This window comes from Salmo salar, chromosome ssa12 (genome assembly GCF_905237065.1).
Source record: "Salmo salar chromosome ssa12, Ssal_v3.1, whole genome shotgun sequence".
NCBI lineage: Eukaryota > Metazoa > Chordata > Actinopteri > Salmoniformes > Salmonidae > Salmo > Salmo salar.
In genome coordinates this window covers 49,424,457-49,445,560 of record NC_059453.1, presented here as the reverse complement: position 1 = coordinate 49,445,560, position 21,104 = coordinate 49,424,457, and the positions used below count along the sequence as shown (strand labels likewise).

General features: G+C 43.3%; 1 protein-coding gene across 2 annotated transcripts in view; it reads right to left on the bottom strand.

Moving 5' to 3' along the window:
• Nucleotides 1-21,104, bottom strand: part of dlgap4b (discs, large (Drosophila) homolog-associated protein 4b) — a 212,403-nt gene that overhangs the window by 57,177 nt on the left and 134,122 nt on the right. For both annotated transcript variants that reach the window (XM_014132097.2, XM_045691438.1), the window contains exon 3: nt 15,741-15,789. The gene's annotated coding sequence lies outside the window, so the exon portion shown is untranslated. The remainder of the gene's footprint in view (nt 1-15,740; nt 15,790-21,104) is intronic.

Below are 21,104 nucleotides of genomic sequence, written 5' to 3'. Positions count from 1 at the left end.
ATGCCTGTCACGCCCTGATCTGTTTCACCTGTCTCTGTGATTATCTCCACCCACCTCCAGGTGTCACCTGTTTTCCCCATTAGTCCCCGGTGTATTTATCCCTGTGTTTCCTATCTCTCTTTGCCAGTTCGTCTTGTTTTGCCAAGTCAACCAACGTTTTTCCTAGCTCCTATTTTTCCAGTCTCTATTTTTCCCTAGCCCTCCTGGTTTTGACCAGGAACTGCAAGTCTCTTGAGGTATATCTCTATAAGCTTGGCACATCTAGCCACTGGGATTATTGCCCATTCTTCAAGGCAAAACTGCTCCAGCTCCTTCAAGTCGGATGGGTTCCGCTGGTGCACAGCCATCTTTAAGTCATACCACAGATTCTCTATTGGATTGAGGTCTGGGCTTTGAATAGGCCATTCCAAGACATTTAAATGTTTCCCCTTATTAAACCACTCAAATGTTTCTGTAGCAGTATGCTTAGGGTCATTGTCCTGCTGGAAGGTGAACCTCCCTCCCAGTCTCAAATCTCTGGAAGACTGAAACAGGTTTCCCTCAAGAATTTCCCTGTATTTACAACCATCCATCATTCCTTCAATTCTGACCAGTTTCCCAGTCCCTGCTGATGAAAAACATACCCACAGCATGATGCTGCCACCACCATACTTCACTGTGGGGATGTTGTTCTCGGGGTGATGAGAGGTGTTGGGTTTGCGCCAGACATAGTGGTTTCCTGGCCAAAAAGCTCAATTTTAGTCTCATCTGACCAGAGTACCCTCTTCCATATGTTTGGGGAACACCAAATGTGTTAGCTTATTTTTTTCTTTAAGCAATGGCTTTTTTCTGGCCACTCTTCCATAAAGCCCAGCTCTGTGGAGTGTATGGCTTAAAGTGGTCCTATGGACAAATACTCCAATCTCCGCTGTGAAGCTTTGCAGCTCCTTCAGGGTTATCTTTGGTCTCTTTGTTGCCTCTCTGATTAATGCCCTCCATGCCTGGTCCGTGAGCTTTGGTGGGCGGCCCTCTCTTGGCAGGTTTGTTGTGGTGCCATATTCTTTCAATTTTTTAATAATGGATTTAATGGTGCTCCGTGGGATGTTCAAAGTTTCAGATATTTTTTTATAACCCAACCCTGGTCTGTACTTCTCCACAACTTTGTCCCTGACCTGTTTGGAGAGCTCCTTGGTCTTCTTAGTGCCACTTGCTTGGTGGTGTTTCAGACTCTGGGGCCTTTCAGAACAGCTGTATATATACTGAGATCATGTGACAGATCATGTGACACTTAGATTGCACACAGATGGACATTATTTAACTAATTATGTGACTTCTGAAGGTAATTGGTTGCACCAGATCTTATTTAGGGGCTTCATAGCAAAAGGGGTGAATACATATGCACCCACCACTTTTCAGATTTAATTTTTGTAGAAATTTTATTTCGATTTTTTTTCATTTCACTTCACCAATTTTTTTTATTTTTTTTTTTAATGTCCATTACATGAAATCCAATTAAAAATCTATTTAAATACAGGTTGTAATGTAAGAAAATAAGAAAATTCGCCAAGGGGGTGAATACTTTTGCAAGGCACTGTACCCAAGAAGACTCTATGCTGTAATCACTGCCAAAGGTGCTTCAACAAAGTACAGAGTAAATGGTCTGAATACTTATGTAAATGTGATATTTCATTTTTTTTAATATAAATTAGCAAACATTTCTAAAAAAACATTTTTGTGTGTAGGATATTATGGGGTATTGTGTGTAGGTTTTTAATTTTTTTAGCAATTTTAGAATAAAGCTGTAACGTAAAAAAGTCAAGGGGTCTGAATACGAAGGCACTGTATGTACTTTGGATGGTGTCCTTATTGATCGTGTCCATGCTTACACATATCTGGGCATCTGGATAGATTAAAATCTGTCTATTAAAAAGCATATTGATGAGTTAGTTAAGAAGCTGCGAGTAAAAATGGACTTCTTCTATAGAAATAGGTCCTGCCTCTCGCTACATAATAGAAAGCAGATTATTCAGTTGACGTTCCTATTGGTACTAGACTATAGCGACAACATCTATATGAAAGCAGCTGCCACTTCATTAAAGCCAGTAGATGCAGTTTATAATAGAGCACTCCGCTTTATTACAGGCAACAATTTTAGTACTCATCACTGCATTCTCTACCAGAAAGTTGGTTAGCCCTCTTTGATATCACGTAGCTTGATGCATTGCTATGTTTTAATTTATAAAGCCCTTTTACATAAAGTCACACTGTACCTAACATCATTACTTGTCACGGATATGTAGGGCAGGAGGAAGGAGTAGAGTCAAATGCAGGATGTGATAGTTCAGTAGGCCGAAGTTTAATGGCACTCAACACGCTAGGTGTATCAACAACACAGAGATTGCAGAAAACCCCAAAAGGGAAACAGGTAATCCAGATGAAGAGGCGAAAATACGCACGGGGTGCAGCCCGGCTTGAATCAATACTCCAAATAATAAAATGCTGGAGCAAAATACAAAGTACAACCACACTGCCCACTGACAATCAAAATAATCCCGCACAACACACAACCCCCACAGGAACAAACTAAATACCCCCCCCCCCCACTAATGACAGAAACGAAAACAGGTGCGGACTTAGACAGACAAAACACAACGAACACAGAAACATAGATCGGTGGCAGCTAGTAGACCGGCGACGACGACCGCAGAGCGCCGCCCGGCCGAGGAGGGGCACCATTTTCTGTGGATACTGTGACATTACTAAACTTTAGACATACGAGTTTCCACACCCGGTCACAGAGATGGCCAACTGTGGAAATTCCTTTGGTCTCTACGGAGTTAGGTAAATCAGCTTTTTAGTTTTCTTGCACCTTATTTCTGGAACAATCTTTAAAATGTTCTTAAATGTGATGTTTTAGTGCCTCTAGGGCAATTCAGAAAGCTGATTGAGGACCTTATTACTGATAAATGTTTTTTTATTTTTTATATGACCGTGTTTTTCTTTCTGCTTTCATTTTGGATTCATATTTTGATGTGTATATTTACTATAATTTATGTAATTCATCTGTAAAAATGACCATGGTCTCAGTATGACTCCCCGAGGTTTAAAAAATTACTAATAAATAAAGAATAATTTCTTCAATGTTTCTATGGTGGGATTTTGGATATAGGCTACTTTGAAGTTGTAAGGGAGTAACTGGCGGCAGGGAAGTCAGGCGCAGGAGAGCAAAACTGGGTAATCAACGGAGCAGTTTTATTCATAAAACCCACCGGAACCAGAACAACAAACAAATGGGTACAAAACCCGTCGCACACCAGAGAAACCGTGCACATGCACTTACAAAAAACAATTCCGCACAAAGACATGGGGGAACAGAGGGTTAAATACACAACATGTAATGAGGGAAATTGAGACCAGGTGTGTGAGAAGACAAGACAAAACAAATGGAAAATGAAAAGTGGATCGATGATGGCTAGAAGACCGGTGACGCCGACCGCCGAGTGCCGCACGAACAAGGAGAGGAACCGACTTCGGCGGAAGTCGTGACAGAAGTAAGGTAAGACCTCATAATATTAAGTAAAACATCCAGGTGTCAAACAATTAAGGAACAGAAAAAATATAGTGATGCTAATGATAGGCCTAACAGTTTTCTGGTCAATGGAAAGGCTTTCCCAAACATCTTCTCAATTAAATGTTAACTAGCTACAAAGCAGCCTATGCCTACCTGGCAGAACGATATCATGATTATCACATCAATCCAGTGCCCATTTGTTTTGCAAACGGCATCTCATGTGCGCTCCAGAAACACCACTAATCAAACAACAGTACTAGGTGCCTGCACAGTTTAATTAAAGGGTAACTACACTCAAAAAGTTTAAATGTATTCAATGTTTCCCATACCTCAAAAGCAGTCTCTTGATGTGGTTTAAACATTGTTGTGGACTTATAACATCCAATGTGTGTGTTTTTCTATTAAAAAAAGTGTGACTTTGAGTGCAAACACCTGAAAGAAATAAATCAAATCTGAAACCTTGGAATTTCTGACACCCTCATTTAAATAGTAGACCTACTATTAGCATACTGCCACAGTAAAGCTCGGATTGGCCTGACTGGGAAAAACCAATATGAGATTCATCATTTTAGTTAGTTCAGAGTGTATGTAACTGTTTGTCATATCATTTTTCACACAGGGTCCCGTTTGTGATTTTCTTTTTTTTTTAAGCAAAATTAGAATATACCCACTTCTCCAGGCACCTCGACACCACTGATTAGGCCCAAATAGTGTCAATGTGCAGACTGCCAGTGAAGACACACACACACGTTTCTGTGTTAGTATTTAGGTCACTTCCAATATAACTTCACATACTGCGTCATTGGCCTAGTTAGTCTACTCTGAGTAGCCCTCTTTTTGGAATAGACTTGGGTTAGGTATTTTTAAGGGATTCGGCTTGCTTATTGCTCTGCCTTGCATTGGCCTAGATGGTGATGATGATATACTCTGAACAACCCAGAAAGCCAGAAGAAGCTGGGCTGATCGAGTCCAGGTGAAACATTTATTTGTTTAAAAGCACTACACAAATAAATTGTGACTGATTGATTAATACACGCTGTGTGAGGATGAGGATATACTCTTCCCTCTTTTGAGAATGGCTGGGCTGAGACAACAGTTTCTCTCCTTTTATTTTTGTTGTATGCAGTATTTTCTGTTACTGTAATAAATCACATTATATTATTGAATGAGTCCGTGTGGTTGAAAAGATTAAAGCGGAGGCGGATGTAGGAGACAATTTATTCTGCTATTTCTCTATTTAGTGGAAGTATTGAGTTGGGTCTCGCTGCTTCGCACTGTAATGATTCATAAAGCAGCGAGGTCAATGTGAGGTGTCAAGGTACTTTTCATTATGAAGAAACTTGTGGTTGGAAATAACACCCTATTAGACCAGTCTATTTCTGCAAACGTATTGTACCCTGGTTCACAGCACAATGGTATAAATATTACCCCACTACCATTATAGCCATAACATCTCTTTAACAAGAGAGAGAAAGAAGAGGCGATTCAAGAGGAGGACAGAATAGATAAAAGGGGGTAGAGCAGGAAACATCACTATGCAGTTACCGGTAGCTGCTTCAAAGACATGCCCTGCTACCGGCTTATTGGAAGAGATTCTCCCTGCCTCGTGCACAGGGGAGCTGCCATCTGCTCATAGTCCAATGGAAAGGGCGAGTTTGGCATGGTGTCCAAATCCCTGACCTGACCACATTGCCATCCACAACCATATAAATAATGTGCCCTTCTAACCGTTAGGGGGTGCCATTATCCAATACAAAAAACACTGACTCTATGCATTCATAAGTAAGATGAATTTGCCACTAGAAAGGTCAGGTTTTGCGTTTGTGTTTTTTTTTCTCCCTATTGGATAAGGTTAGGATTTGGCGCAGGTAAGCTGATCCTAGATCTGTACTGTACGGCAACTTCTACCCGGGGGTCAATCATAATACACCGTTTTAATATGGGGAATAGAATACAATTCATTTTATTTTTTATTTAACCTTTATCCAGACGAATCAATTAAGAACACATTCTTATTTACAACGGTTGCCTGGCAATGTAGTTTATTAATACAATAACACAGGCGTAAAATGCATCATTATAGTTTTATCTGCTCTGCAGTGGGACTGCTTTGTTCACAATTGCCATCTGGACATGGTTGTTTTACTGCTTTGTTTTAAGAGGTGATAAACTCCAAGGTTAAAAGCCTCGAAGAGTCTCTCAGGTGAAAGCTGTTGGATCTAATAAGCCTTGTGTTGAAATATCCATTTTGTTCAAGGATCCGGTTGTCATTGGTGTCTCATTTAGTCTCAGGTGGCTCCCACAAATGGACCTTTCAGGAGCAATAACTACCCACAGGAGACATAATACCCACATCTCAAATGATGGTAGCGTATATCTGTCAAAAACCTGTGTTATTGATTTGCCATTACCCAATTAGCATTTGAACATGAATATTGGCGGCCACATGCTTCCATACCAACTAATATCAATAAGGTCCCCACTCAGAAGGCTAAACGTACAAGCGCTATACAAATAACATTTGACACATTGAGACATCTGTGTACACTTGAATAATCCATTATTCAGTTGTGTAGTCTAGTCTTCCAACATTGTGTCTGCTTAGCTACAAGGAAACACACGCAACATATATTTATATTGTCACATATACCGATAGGTGCAGTGAAATGTGCTGTTTTACAGGGTCAAACATACACTGAGCGAACAAAACATTAGGAACACCTGCTCTTTCCATGACATAGACTGACCAGGTGAATCTAGGTGAAAGCTATGATCCCTTATTGATGTCACTTGTTAAATCCAATTCAATCAGTGTAGATGAGGAGGAGGAGGAGACAGGTTAATGAAGTATTTTTAAGCCTGGAGACAATTGAGGCATGGATTGTGTATGTGTGCCATTCAGAGGGTGAATGGGCAAGAAAAAAGATTTAAGTGCCTTTGAACGGGGTATGGTAGTAGGTGCCAGGTGCACCGGTTTGAATGTGTCAAGAACTGCAACGCTGCTGGATTTTTCACACTCAACAGTTTCCTGTGTGTATCAAGAATGGTCCACCATTCAAAGGACATCCAGCCAACTTGACACAACTGTGGGAAGCATTGGAGTCTACATGGGCCAGAATCCCTGTGGAACGCTTTCAACACCTTGCAGAGTAAATTCCCCAATGAATTGAGGCTGTTCTGAGGGCAAAAGGGGGTGCAACTCAATATTAGGAAGGTGCTCTTAATGTTTTGTACACTCGGTGTATGTCCCCCAACAGGTAAATCCCAAACTCAAACCCTGAGCCAAGCTGGCCATCTAAAGCCAATAGCAAACTTGGAACCTCCAGGTTGCCAGATCCAGACTGATTGGGAGTCTGAGGGCGGGTTACCTCACAGCATGGAAGGTATAGCCACATCTGAGAAGCGCTGTGTGGAAGATGTGTACTTTGTCAGAACATATCTCAGTCATGGAGCCCTGAGCCCCATCTGCTCCACTGGCTTAGAGGACAGGGGTGTGAGAGGGGGATGTGTGTGTGTGTGTGTGTGTGTGTGTGTGTGTGTGTGTGTGTGTGTGTGTGTGTGTGTGTGTGTAGAAGAGAGAGGGAGGGAGAATGAGAGAGGAGAAGGAGGAGGGAGAGAGCGAGAGGGCAGGCGGAGAGAGAGGAGAAGAAGGAGGGAGGGAGCGAGAGGGGAGAGAGGAGGGAGAGAGAGAGAGAGAGAAAGAGAGAAGGGAGGGGGGCGAGAGAGGAGAAGGAAGAGGGAGAGAGAGGGGGAAGGAGGGAGAGAGAAAAGGGAGGGAGGGAGGGAGGAGGGAGAGAGAGGGAAGTAGGAGGGTCAAAGAGGGGAGGGAGGAGGGAAAGAGAGAGAGGAGAAGGAGGAGGGAGAGAGGAGAAAGAGGAGGGAGAGAGGGATGAGGGAAAGAGAGAAGGGAGGGAGAGAGGAGGGAGCGAGAGGAAAAGGAGGAGGGAGAGAAAGGGGAGGGAGGAGGGAGAAGGAGAGAGAAGGGAGGGGGGAGAGAGAGGAGAAGGAGGAGAGAGAGGAGAAGGTGGAGGGAGAGAGAGAGAGAGAGAAGGGAGGGAGGAGGGAGAGAGAGAGAAGGGAGGGAGGAGGGAGAGAGGAGTAAACGAGAGGTAATGTGTTGAATGAAAACAATCTGAAGGGAAATGCGAAATGCGAAAAATGTGATCTAAAATGAAAGCGGAGTTGAGAAAGAAAGGGAGAGATGGAGGAAGATATAGAGGAAGAGATGGAGAGATGCAGTGAACGAGAAAGGAAGAGTGGGAGGAAGATATGGAGGAAGAGATGAAGAGATACGGTGAGAGGGAAGAGAAAGAGAGGGAGGAAGATATGGAGGAAGCGATGAATAGATACGGTGAGAGGGAAGAGAAAGAGAGGGAGGAAGAGATGGAGGAAGAGATGGAGAGATACGGTGAGAGGGAAGAGGAAGAGAGGGAGGAAGATATGGTGGAAGAGATGGAGAGATACAGTGAGAGGGAAGAGAAAGAGAGGGAGGAAGAGATGGAGGAAGAGATGGAGAGATACGGTGAGAGGGAAGAGAAAGAGACGGAGGAAGATATGGAGGAAGCGATAGAGAGATACGGTGAGAGGGAAGAGGAATAAATAGAGAACAAGTGAGAAATCAGTGACGAGGAAGAAAGAATGAGAAATAAGACACACAGGTGAAGTACGGACGTTTTTAACTATTCTTGTGGGGACCATAAGTCCCCACAAGAATAGCAAACAAACAAAAATGTAAAGGTCAAATGCTATTGCTAGGGGGTTTAAGGTTAAGGTTAGAATTAGTGTTAGGGTTAGAATTACATTAAGGGTTAGGGTAAGGAGCTAGGGTTAGGTTTAGGGTTAAGGTTAGGTTTTTGGGTTAAGTTTAGGGTTAGGGTAAGGTTAAGAGTACGGGTTAGAGTACAGGTTAGGTTTAGGGTTAGGGGTTAGGGAAAATTTGATTTTGAATGGGACTGAATTGAGTTCCCCCACAAACTTAGCTGTACAAGATTGTGTATATGTGTTCCTGAGATTGTGTATTTCATATAATGTGTGTGTGTGTATGTGTGAAGCACCAGTAGCTCCTAATTACATTAGGCTGTATGCCGTCAGTTCTGGGCTCTGGCCTATTTTCACATCTATAAATTTACCAGTCTTGGTGGCCCACTCATTTCAGCCAATCTCTGAAGACCATGACACACACACACACACACACACACACACACACACACACACACACACACACACACACACACACACACACACACACACACACTGCTTCACCAGCAAAGGCGGGGACGGATTGGAGAATGTTCCGTGCCCTTGAAAAGTTGTTATTTTAGATAAGAGGCGAACACGGATACTGAGTTATGATCTAATTTCAGTAGTTAGCGTGGCCGTGCGAAATGGAATTCCTCGGATTCCATTTGGGTCTATTAACGGAAGGTAGAGACATTTCCAGCAATGGAACTAATGATCATTTGAAAGTGGTATAACATAAGTACATTGGTGGTGGATAGTCATTTGCCTCATGGTATGACATATACATAAGCACGTTTTGCATAGGTATAAAGAAATGGTATTTAACTAACACTGTCTATAGCTCCTATTCTGAATTTCAGAGATATTGCAGGATTTTAGCCACAACAGAGGCTCTAGCTAAACCTTTAGCTTTAAATGGATTGTTAGCCCAGTGCTGGTTTAGCCATTCAATTTCATGTTTGTTTGCCTTTCATCGGTGACAACATACAGATGCCAGGGCTAGGTTACACTCTGAAAACATCCACCCTTCCTTCCCATATGCCCTTGTTGACTTCCCCTTGTAGATCTGAGATGGATAGGAGCGGTGAGAGCAACAGGACGGAACACCCTATCATCATGACACTTCCACCAGAACGAACCAGTCCACTCAGATTCAGGAGGGTAAAGTCATAACTGTCAGATTGGAACTCAGGTTACATTTCTTTAACCCTGTTTCAACAGAGCTTCCCTTTAGAAAACGAGGCTACCCTGATGTATGTTGCAGTAAACAATTTGGCAATTTGGAGAAAAGTTATGAGGTTGTCTTGTACTACTTTACTTTTAGCATGATTGTGTGTGTGTATGTGTTGCACAGTGGGTATTTATATAGCAGGGAATAAAACGGACATGGGCAGCTATCCCAGAGTGCCGTGCGCACAGAGCAGAGCAGTAGAGCTGGGTGTTCTAGGCTACAGCTGGGTCTGCTTATCTCTAGATCCATGGCAGATAAGAAACTCTAATACAAACAGACATACAGAGATGCGAGACACATGCACGTGCGCACACACACACACACACACACCACATGCATGCACGCGCGCACACGCACACGCACACTAGAAAGACCCAGGCAGAAGGCTAAAACATCCCTTGTATTATAAAGCAGCATCACTCTACGCTGTAACACCCCATCTGTGCACATTATTAAATTAAGACCATTCCGTTACAACTAGTCCAACATTCCAAATAATCAACACTAAGCACTCACACTAGAGCAGTTTCTCTGTCCATCAACTGGCTTGGTCTGCCAGTTCAGATTGGTCTGCCATGTAACACGCTTCTGTCAATAACATGAACTGGCCAGTATCTGTAGTTAATCCTTTGTAACGCAGAATTTTAGAAAGCTATCACGTAGTAGAACTGCATAAGTGTTGCTCTCCACTTTCTGTAGGACCGAGTCTTGAAATCAGTGGAATTAGAGTATGATAGCTAAGGAGATGGAGAAAATCCTGGCGTTTGACTGCAAATATGCAGACGGAGTCGAAAAGAGAACACACAGAAGGCTGTTGTATAAAACACCTGTCTCTGGATTACATCTTCAAACTAAGGGCAATGATGGCATCCACGACAGAGAGGGAGAAGCATGTTTATGATATCACTGCGACAACTGTCGATTGACGTAGCTGGTAAATTTGCTCTGGTTATCTACTCCGATTTCAGAGCATTCTCATCTGAGTGTGCCAGAGTGGAGAATAACTTACAAATTTACGAACGCTCAACACCTGTTGAATATGGCTGGTGTCAGTAAACGTTGGAGAAAAAATGTAATTAAATTGTTCCCAGCAGCACAGTTGCAGTCACCAACGCTCTGGATAACATGAAAACAGCCTAACGGGATCTGCTAGAGCGAGTAAAATTGTCAGAGCGAGCTGTTCTCACATTGTGTCTGGAAGTAGCTAGCAAGCTAGCCAATGTTAGCCAGTTAGCTTGGGTGCTTAACTCCATTTGTGAGGTCAAAATGCTTGGATCAACCCTACTCATCGGCCGGAGCGTCCAGTTTGTGCTCTTAACGCTCCGAGAGCGAGACGCTCTGAATTTACGAACGGACAATCTGACAGCGCTCTGAATTTACAAACGCCCAGACTCACTCTAGCACTCGAGGTTACAAACACACCCGTAATATAAACCAGCCATCAGTCTTGAAATCTTTGGTTGTTTAGTACATGGCCTCACATGTGAATCCTTAAAGAGATGGGTGGGACTAAAGCTTAAGAGGGTGTGAACAATGCTGAATGGGTGTAGACAAAGAAGAGCTCTCCAGTAGTTGTACCAAACATTCAAGGGCCATTTTCTCAAAAGTGAGGTTACAAGTTTATCAACTTTCAAAGCAGAAATACTTTACCATTGTTTCTCAACTGCAGTGTATGATAAACTATTTTCTAACTCTGAGTCTCTACTTTTATCCAATTAAAAAACACAATTTCAAATTTTGCTACATAAGATCGAATCGAGCCGATCACAAGTGCTTAGCCAATCCACAGCATCCAGGGGTCATGGTGGCCATTCTGACCTAGTCACATAACCTTGACTTTCCACAGGATCTTCCTGTTTTGACAGGCGGGTCGGAGGTCACGTTCTGCATTTCTTGTTTGGGCTATTTCAATGGGCTGGCAGTGTGACAGCAGTTACAGTAGTGTGACCAGAGGACACAGGTTCAGGTTCCCCTCTCCTCTCAGAGAACTTGTTCAGTCCGTGTACCAATCCCCCTGTGATATCACCATAATACCCTAATGGCCTTCTGTCAACCTATCAACACTTCAGATGGGATGAGCCATTACCATGGCAATGATGGCAATTGCCGCCAAGCAAGCAAGTGGTGGGTGAAGGTATATATACACTGAGTGCCCATGTCTACACTGAGTGTATACAGTTGAAGTCGGAAGTTTACATACACTTAGGTTGGAGTCATTAAAACTCGTTTTTCAACCACTCCACAAATTTCTTGTTAACAAACTATAGTTTTGGCAAGTCGGTTAGGACATCTACTTTGTGCATGACACAAGTCCTTTTTTCAGCAATTGTTTACAGACAGATTATTTAACTTATAATTCACTGTATCACAATTCCAGTGGGTCAGAAGTTTACATACACTAAGTTGACTGTGCCTTTAAACAGCTTGGAAAATTCCAGAAAATTATGTCATGGCTTTAGAAGCTTCTGATAGGCTAATTGACATAATTTGAGTCAATTGGAGGTGTACCTGTGGATGTATTTCAAGGTCTACCTTCAAACTCAGTGCCTCTTTGCTTGACATCATGGGAAAATCTAAAGAAATCAGCCAAGACCTCAGAAAACAAATTGTAGACCTCCACAAGTCCGGTTCATCCTTGAGAGTAATTTCCAAATGCCTGAAGGTACCACGTTCATCTGTACAAACAATAGTACGCAAGTATAAACACCATGGGACCATGCAGCCATCATACCTCTCAGGAAGGAGACACGTTCTGTCTCCTCGAGATGAACGTACTTTGGTGCGAAAAGTGCAAATCAATCCCAGAACAACAGCAAAGGACCTTATGAAGATGCTGGAGGAAACAGATACAAAAGTATCTACATCCACTGTAAAACGAGTCCTATATTGACATAACCTGAAAGGCCACTCAGCAAGGAAGAAGCCACTGCTCCAAAACCGCCATAAAAATGCCAGACTACGGTTTGCAACTGCACATGGGGACAAAGATTGTACTTTTTAGAGAAATGTCCTCTGGTCTGATGAAACAGAAATGGAACCATCCCAACCGTGAAGCACGGGGGTGGCAGCATCATGTTGTGGGGGTGTTTTGCTGCAGGAGGGACTGGTGCACTTCACAAAATAGATCATGAGGAAGGAACATAATGTGGATATATTGAAGCAACATCTCAAGACATCAGTCAGGAAGTTAAAGCTTGGTCGCAAATGGGTCTTCCAAATGGACAATGACCCCAAGCATACTTCCAAAGTTGTGGCAAAATGGCTTAAGGACAACAAAGTGAAGGTATTGGAGTGGCCATCACATAGCCCTGACCTTATCCTTTAGAACATTTGTGTGCAGAACTGAAAAAGCGTGTGCGATCAAGTAGGCCTACAAACCTGAATCAGTTACACCAGCTCTGTCAGGAGGAATGGGCCAACATTCACCCAACTTATTGTGGGAAGCTTGTGGAAGGCTACCCGAAACCCCCACCACCCACCGCCCAAGTAGGTTGGATGTCCTTTGGGTGGTGGACCATTCTTGATACACACGGGAAACTGTTACTACAATACCCTGTTCAAAGGCACTTCAATCTTAAGTCATGCCCACTCACCTTCTGAATGGCACACATACCCATACCCATGTTTCAATTGTCTCAAGGCTTAAAAAATCCTTCTTTAACCTGTCTCTTCCCCGTCATCTACACTGATTGACGTGGATTTAACAAGTGACATCAATAAGGGATCGTAGCTTTCACCTTGTCAGTCTATGAAAGAGCAGGTTTTCTACAAGCTTTGTCATATAAGGATGACATTAAGGAAGCTGCGCTAAGCTAGGCTATGGTTTAGGTTTGGTTTAGACGATGGACTAAATGTCCTGCAGTGTGAGCTAGTTAGCATTGTCTACATGTACACTGAGTATATCAAACATCTTAATGTTACTCAGTGTATGTATGTAGGGCAGTTGAGGTACAAATGTGTTTTTTGTTTGTTGTTGTTTTTTTATGGAAAGAATGATACCATAATGAAGAAAAAGAGGAGAGAGAGGAGGGAGGGAGGAGAATTTAGAGCGATTGAAAGTGGAAGAAAGAGAAGTTCTGCGCTCTGATTCAGGGAAATTGCCTACTTCCCCGGTTGCGACAGTGGAGACAGGCAAATACATCAATCACATCATTCTCTTTCTACTCCTCCCTTCCTCACTTCCATCCTCATTTGCGGAGCTGTTTTTATACTAAGGCCCCATTCAATTAGTATGAATATGCATCCGTCCATCCACCCACCCATCCTTGCTCATTCAATGAAAGTAATCAAGGGATCAGCAATGACTGGATTGGTGAAAGCAGTGGAACCCTCGCTTTCAGTGATCGAAGCATGTTAGATCTCTTCAAGGAAGGAAAACAGGAAGGATGCATTTGAAAGGATTGGAGCAGGGCCTTAAGTTGGGGGGGGTTACATAAGACGGACATAGACAGACCAGGCACACACACAGCAACAAAAAGACTATCAATCAATCAAATTGATTTATAAAACCATTCTTACATCAGCTGATGTCACAAAGTGCTGTACAGAAACCCAGCCTAAAACCCCAAACAGCAAGCAATGCAGGTGTAGAATCACTATATACTATAGATTGTGGCAGACAAACACACATGCGGTCAAATGGACAGAGAGATAGAAAGACTCAGGCAAGATAAACGGAAAGACACATTGACTGACTGACTAGATAGAAGGATGGATATGGGTCGGCCTCGGAGGTAATGTGTGATTAAAGCCTCTGCTTATCCACTTACTACAGCAACATGGCTAGCAGGGGGACAACCCAGCATGAGACGGCCATGTGTGCTTGCTTGTGTGTGTGTGTATGTATACGTGTGTATGTATGCGTGTGTGTGTGTGTGTGTGTGTTTTGTGTACGTGTGTACATGCTGGAGCATGAAGCATTGATCAGCTTAAACATCAAAGAGAGACCAACATGGTCGTCTGTGAGGGAGAGACGGAGCAAGAGAAGAATGACGCATTGAATATGTTGTGGATGCAGCAGCATCTGAGTGTGAAAAGCAGTGGAGTGGAAAGGCAAAATCCCGACCAGAAATTGATACAGGGGTGAGGGGAGATGGATTCAATGTTTATTTGATCGTAAGATTATGATCCTTTAATATAGGCTACTGTCAAAAATGTTGACAAGTTACCTCCATATGTTCAAATGCTGGACGGTATGTCTTTTGATAGCTGAGTATATAATTCTGTATCAGACCTGGGTCAAATACACATCCATTATCTCAAACACTTTTATATACTTTAGGTATGCTTGATTGAGGATGGTCAGCATTCAAAGGGGACATCGTTTGCACTTTTGGGAATATTCTATTGGTCCCATTGTACCGGGCAAGCTAAATCAATGTCAGTTGTCCTGACGTATTTGAAATAATTGGTACTTGACCCAGGTCTTATGTCCCTGGACACCAACCAGACTCAATATTTGCACAACACACACACACACACACACACACACACACACACACACACACACACACACACACACACACACACACACACACACACACACACACACCACAAACTACCACAGGCTGCGTCAGACCACGTACACACCACACACATATACAGTAGGAGAGCCACATCAAAATGACAAAATATGAAGCAGTCCTGAAATTGGATATAAGCCGGCACTGAAGCATTCATTTGATTATTACTTCAACTTTCAGACCAGGGCACTTTCTGGAGTGAATTAAATGAATGGGACAGATAGGACCTGATCCCAGATCAGCCCTCCTACTCTGAGACACTTTATGAATACAGACCTTGATCATTTCATTTGAGGCTTGATTGAAAACTTCTGATGACACAGACTGAAATTCCAGGAGAATTTCAGAATACCCAGGAACCCAACCCGCAGGTGGCAGCACAGGGGATTGATTTTCCTTGAACACTGGCATCACAACCCTTCCTTACAAGGGACAGGGAAACAGGCCTGAGAGGTTAGGACTGAAAGCAGTGCCGCTCCTTGAAAGCAGCCCGGGTCATCCATTTTGAATACTCTGCCTTTTCTCTCCTGGTATGGAGGATGACCAAAGCAAAGAAAGCTCCAATAATCAGAAAATGTTGATACTGGACTGTGTTTTAACTCTGTTGATTTGCATTTGAGATGGTCTTCCTACGATCTTCCATCAAGACACTAATTTGATTCATTTATTCATCCATTTATTCAACCCAGGTACTTACATTGGTTGCTCATTCTTCAGGAGCCAAGGTCTCGATAGAAAGGAGTTTCCTGTCAAAGAAACATATAAAAATGATAGGCTTAGTAATGTAAAGGGAATAACCAATGTTACTTAGGTAAACACTGTGCCAAATCCTCGAGTAACACACACACACACACACACATGACTTCTTAGCCAGCATTGAGTTATATAATCTGATCCTAGACCAGTCCTTAAGGCCTTCCCAGACTGTATGTTGGATTCAGTCTTTTACGATTATTACATGTATGTTCGCACACTGTGCGATGTTACCAAATCACGATCTCGATATCAATCTGGCCAAATTTGTACGATTTGCTTCAGCTCTGCCGTCACATTCTGTGAATGACACTATCTGAACTTTGTCTGAGCCTATGACCGCACATAGTGGCACTTCATCGGCAGACCTAGAGCGATATGTCCATCAATCATTTACATCGGAAGAATTTGCCCAAAACGTGGATATTTTGTCTGGGATGGCAAAATCGTGGCATAAGACTGCTAAAACCATCTGTGCCTTTAGGGGCATCTTCTGCCCAGGAGGACCAAGCCAACAAGCCAAAGTATCGGCATGCGATGCGGATCCACCTTGTACTGTATCGTACTGCACTTCCCTGGTCTACTACTCATCTTTTTCCCTCTGTGCACCTGACAGCATAGAGGACAAAGGCACCGACTCGCTTCACAACATTTCAATATCATTCCCATCCTCATCCATATTAAAAGCGTAACAACTTATACGTTTGTTAGGGGTTGTCAAAGCATTGGGTTATGGTTTTTGCTGGCTCAGACTCCTCTCAAGACCCAATTGACAACAGCAGCAGGGTGCTTCCACACCTGGGCTTGACCGGGACTTTGGGTGTACTGTGTGTTCTTATACATTATGCAAGAGTGTTTGTGTGTGTGTGTGTGTGTGTGTGTGTGTGTAGCCATGCACAAAGGATATGCCACAGCGGATAGAAGTGGAGGTAAGGACACTCCAGCCTTAGTTAGTGTGTGTTTGTGTGTGTATGTGCATGCGTGGGTGCGAGACTCTGACCATCATACACTGCTCACTGACCCTGAACAGAAAAGTTTGTATTCATGTCAAACGCCATCATCCATAGAGAGAGAAAGAAACTCCTGAGCCAAGGGGATAACAAAGACTTTTATGGTATATTTATGACACTTTTCTCTTTTTTTCGGACAGAGCTTGGTGATTTGTGACCCCCTTTCTCCATCCTCATACAAAATATAGGATTTCTACTTCCAGTCCTTCAACAGTGACAGCAAACGTCCATAGTTTGAGCCTCATGCCCTCTTCCCCACATCCACTTAGGCATGTGCCTTTTGAAAATCAAGAGAAATAGGTTTAATTCTTCAAACTGCATAGAACATCACTTTCTTCAAAACTCTGATGCTTTGTTCCTCCTTGCCCACTCTCACCTCACATATACAACACACATAGAAGAGCATATTTTCCACTCCTTCATATGGAAGAGTATTAAATGTTTTATGCTTAGTTTCTTCCATCTCCCTCTCACAAACTTTTGTAGTCTGTCTTAGATTTTTTGGGTAGAGCAGCACTTGATGCTCCTTGTACAGTACAAGCGCACATGCATGCACGCACGCACGCACACACCCTCCGACATCACATACACACACCCTCTAATGCCATCTCTGACAGAGACACTCTGAGGCAGCTCTCCCTGTGTAGTTGAAACATTAGCCTCTTCCCTCGGGCCACTGTAAGCTCTGCCCAAATGAGCCCTCCATGCACCAGAGCTGCCTTCGCTGGGACCTACTATGGGCCTGGATCAGGGAGCCCCAACAGGGCCTAACTATGTCCAAACCCCAGACTATAGTCCCAGAACAACCAGAGAGGGGCACTATAATTCGATGGTCCAAACTGAACACCCTTTGCTAAGCTAACCCATGCCCAGTCAACTGGCTCCAACCCCAGTCTAAACCCAGACCCAACTTGACCAAGCCCAAGCTTAGTCTACAGAACATTACACTGTACCTGTCCAACATAGTTAAGTAAAAAAAAAAAGTTAAAAGGTATATACCAGCCCAAACCTGTATCAGAGACCCCATCTACCGTTTCTGGGTTCCTACTAGATATCAACGTGTTATAGCTGATCAAACAAGGGTTAAATAATGATCCCTTAACACCCCAGCTTGCCAGTCCAAATCTGTAAGTCTCATACTGTGTACCCAGCCCCATCTCACCCCAACCTTCCCAGGGTTCCTAGACTTCAACATACTGTACCTGGTCAAATAAGGGTTAAATAACAAAACCCCAGCCATTCAGTAAGTCTCATACTGTATATCCCAGACCCTGATTTCCCCGGGTTCCTAGACCCCAACATACTGTGGTCAAAAAAGGAAACCTAACTCCAAACCCTATCCATAAGTCTCATACTGTGTATCCCAGTCAAGCCTCAGCTTGTCCACCTTCCCATGGTTCCTATTAACATACCTGGTCAAATAAGGGTTAAATAACTAACCCTAACACCAAACCCCAGCCATACAGTGAGTATCATATTGTGTATCCCAGCCCCATCTCGCCCCCACCTTTCCTGGGTTCCTAGACATCCTTAGCAGGGCTGGATGGCTCAGCAGGAGAAAGTCACAGTAGGTGAGTCAGAGAGGGGAGCTAACTGAGCCAAGGGAAACAGACCACAGCAGCAAAGACTGGCTGGAGAGGAGGAAATGCTTGTGTTAACAAGAAGTGCTGCTGTGTCGGACTCAACTTCTGTCTCGGGTTCACAGTATGCACAAGTACTGAAATCTCATTTTACCTTTCAGTTTGAAAATGAATCTGTTTTGGTATTACATTCCTTGTCAGTTTTTGACCACAGCTAATTTACTACAGTAAGTGTGAAAGTACCCTTGAAAAATTAATTGATTCAAAAAGTAAGAAAAACTGCGGTGGATGAATCTTTCTATTTCCGTTTCCATTCCACACTCATACTTTTCTTTCAGTCTGATTTATTTCAAAACACCTGGTTGTCACAATTTCTATCAGAGTGAATTTCATATCCTCACAGCCCTCTATCGATTTAAAGCACTTAGTGTAACAATACAGGATCATTTTGATCACAGTTAAATAATTCCCTTTATGGCAGCATTATGATTATTCAAACCAACACAGAAAACATGTTAATTGAGGAATTAACGCGGCCATAGGCTCCAAGTGGATTAAATCAGATAATGACGTTTAATGATGATGGTTGACGATGTCATCCATTCTCATTCATCCATGAAGCGAATCCTACACACATACAGTTCGAAACTTTGTACCCATTTAAGGATGGCATGAAAATCATTTATTTTAGCTGTGGAGAAAGAGGAGGTCCATTGGATGTTAGACACGATACATTAGTGTCGGCTAAGTGGACACGAATAGCATTAGTGTCGGCTAAGTGGACTTGAATAGGAGGAAGCAGACAAATTAATGGCAGTTTATGGAGTATGGCGGTTTAAGTAGAAGCATGGGGAGTAATGTTGAACAGAATTCACTCACTTCTTTTAGCCCACTACAGATGAATTTGAAAACATACAGGCACAACCATGCACACAACACACGCAGGCACATCGAAAACACACACACGCACACACACGCACGCACACACACACACACACACACACACACACACAGACACAGTGGTTGTGGAGTGTGAAAATAAGAGCATTAGAAAGCAAATTGAGGCACCAGTGGGTGAAGGACTTTTTGATTAGGCTCTTAATTTAGGAAATGTATAATGAATGTCAACTCACTTTTGGGCATACATTTCTCTAAGCGTGTTTGGGGTGGGAGTCCTCAGTAACGGTAAATGGCTTTACTGAGCAACAATGACAAATAAGCTGGGCTAGACAATCTGGACCCTCTCTTCCTAAAATTATCCTCCGCCATTGTTGCAACCCCTATTACTAGTCTGTTCAACCTATCTTTCTAATGTCTTCGAAAGCCAAGTGAACAAACAGATCACCGACCATTTCAAATCCCACCGTACCTTCTCCACTATGCAATCTGGTTTCCGAGCTGGTCACGGGTGCACCTCAGCCACGCTCAAGGTCCTAAACGATATCATAACCGCCATCGATAGAAGACCGTACTGTGCAGCCGTCTTCATCGACCTGGCCAAGGCTTTCGACTCTGTCAATCACCGTATTCTTATCGGGGGACTCAACAGCCTTGGTTTCTCTAATGACTGCCTTGCCTGGTTCACCAACTACTTCTCAGATAGAGTTCAGTGTGTCAAATCGGAGGGCCTGTTGTCCGGACCTCTGGCAGTCTCTATGGGGGTGCCACAGGGTTCAATTCTCGGGCTGACTCTTTTCTCTGTATATATCAATGATGTCGCTCTTGCTGCTGGTCCACCTGATCCACCTCTACGCATATGACACCATTCTGTATACATCTGGCCCTTCTTTGGACACTGTGTTAACAAACCTCCAAACGAGCTTCAACGCCATACAACACTCCTTCCGTGGCCTCCAACTGCTCTTAAATGCTAGTAAAACGAAATGCATGCTCTTCAACCGATCATTGCCCACACCCGCCTGCCTGACTAGCATCACTACTCTGGACGGTTCTGACTTAGAATATGTGGACAACTATAAATACCTAGGTGTCTGGCTAGACTGTAAACTCTCCTTTCAGACTCACATTAAGTATCTCCAATCCAAGGTTAAATCTAGAATCGGTGTCCTATTTCGCAACAAAGCCTCATTCACTCATGCTGCCAAACATATCCTCGTGAAACTGACTATCCTACCGATCCTTGACTTCGGCGATGTCATTTACAAAATTGCCTCCAACACTCTACTCAGCAAATTGGATGCAGTCTATCACAGTGCCATCCATTTTGTCACCAAAGCCCCATATACTACCCACCACTGCGACCTGTATGCTCTCGTTGGCTGGTCCTCACTACATACTCGTCGCCAAACCCACTTGCTCCAGGTCATCTATAAGTCTTTGCTAGGTAAAGCTCCGCCTTATCTCAGCTCACTGGTCACCATAGCAACACCCACCTGTAGCACGTGCTCCAGCAGGTATATTTCACTGATCATCCACAAAGCGAACTCCTCCTTTGGCCGCCTTTCCTTCCAGTTCTCTGCTGCCAATGACTGGAACGAATTGCAAAAATCGATGAAGTTGGAGACTTTTAAAACCTGTTAGGGCTAGGGGGCAGTATTGACACGGCTGGATAAAAAACATACGCGATTTAATCTGGTTACCACTCCTACCCAGTAACTAGAATATGCATATAATTATTACATATGGATAGAAAACACCCTACATTTTCTAAAACTGTTTGAATGGTGTCTGTGAGTATAACAGAACTCAAATGGCAGG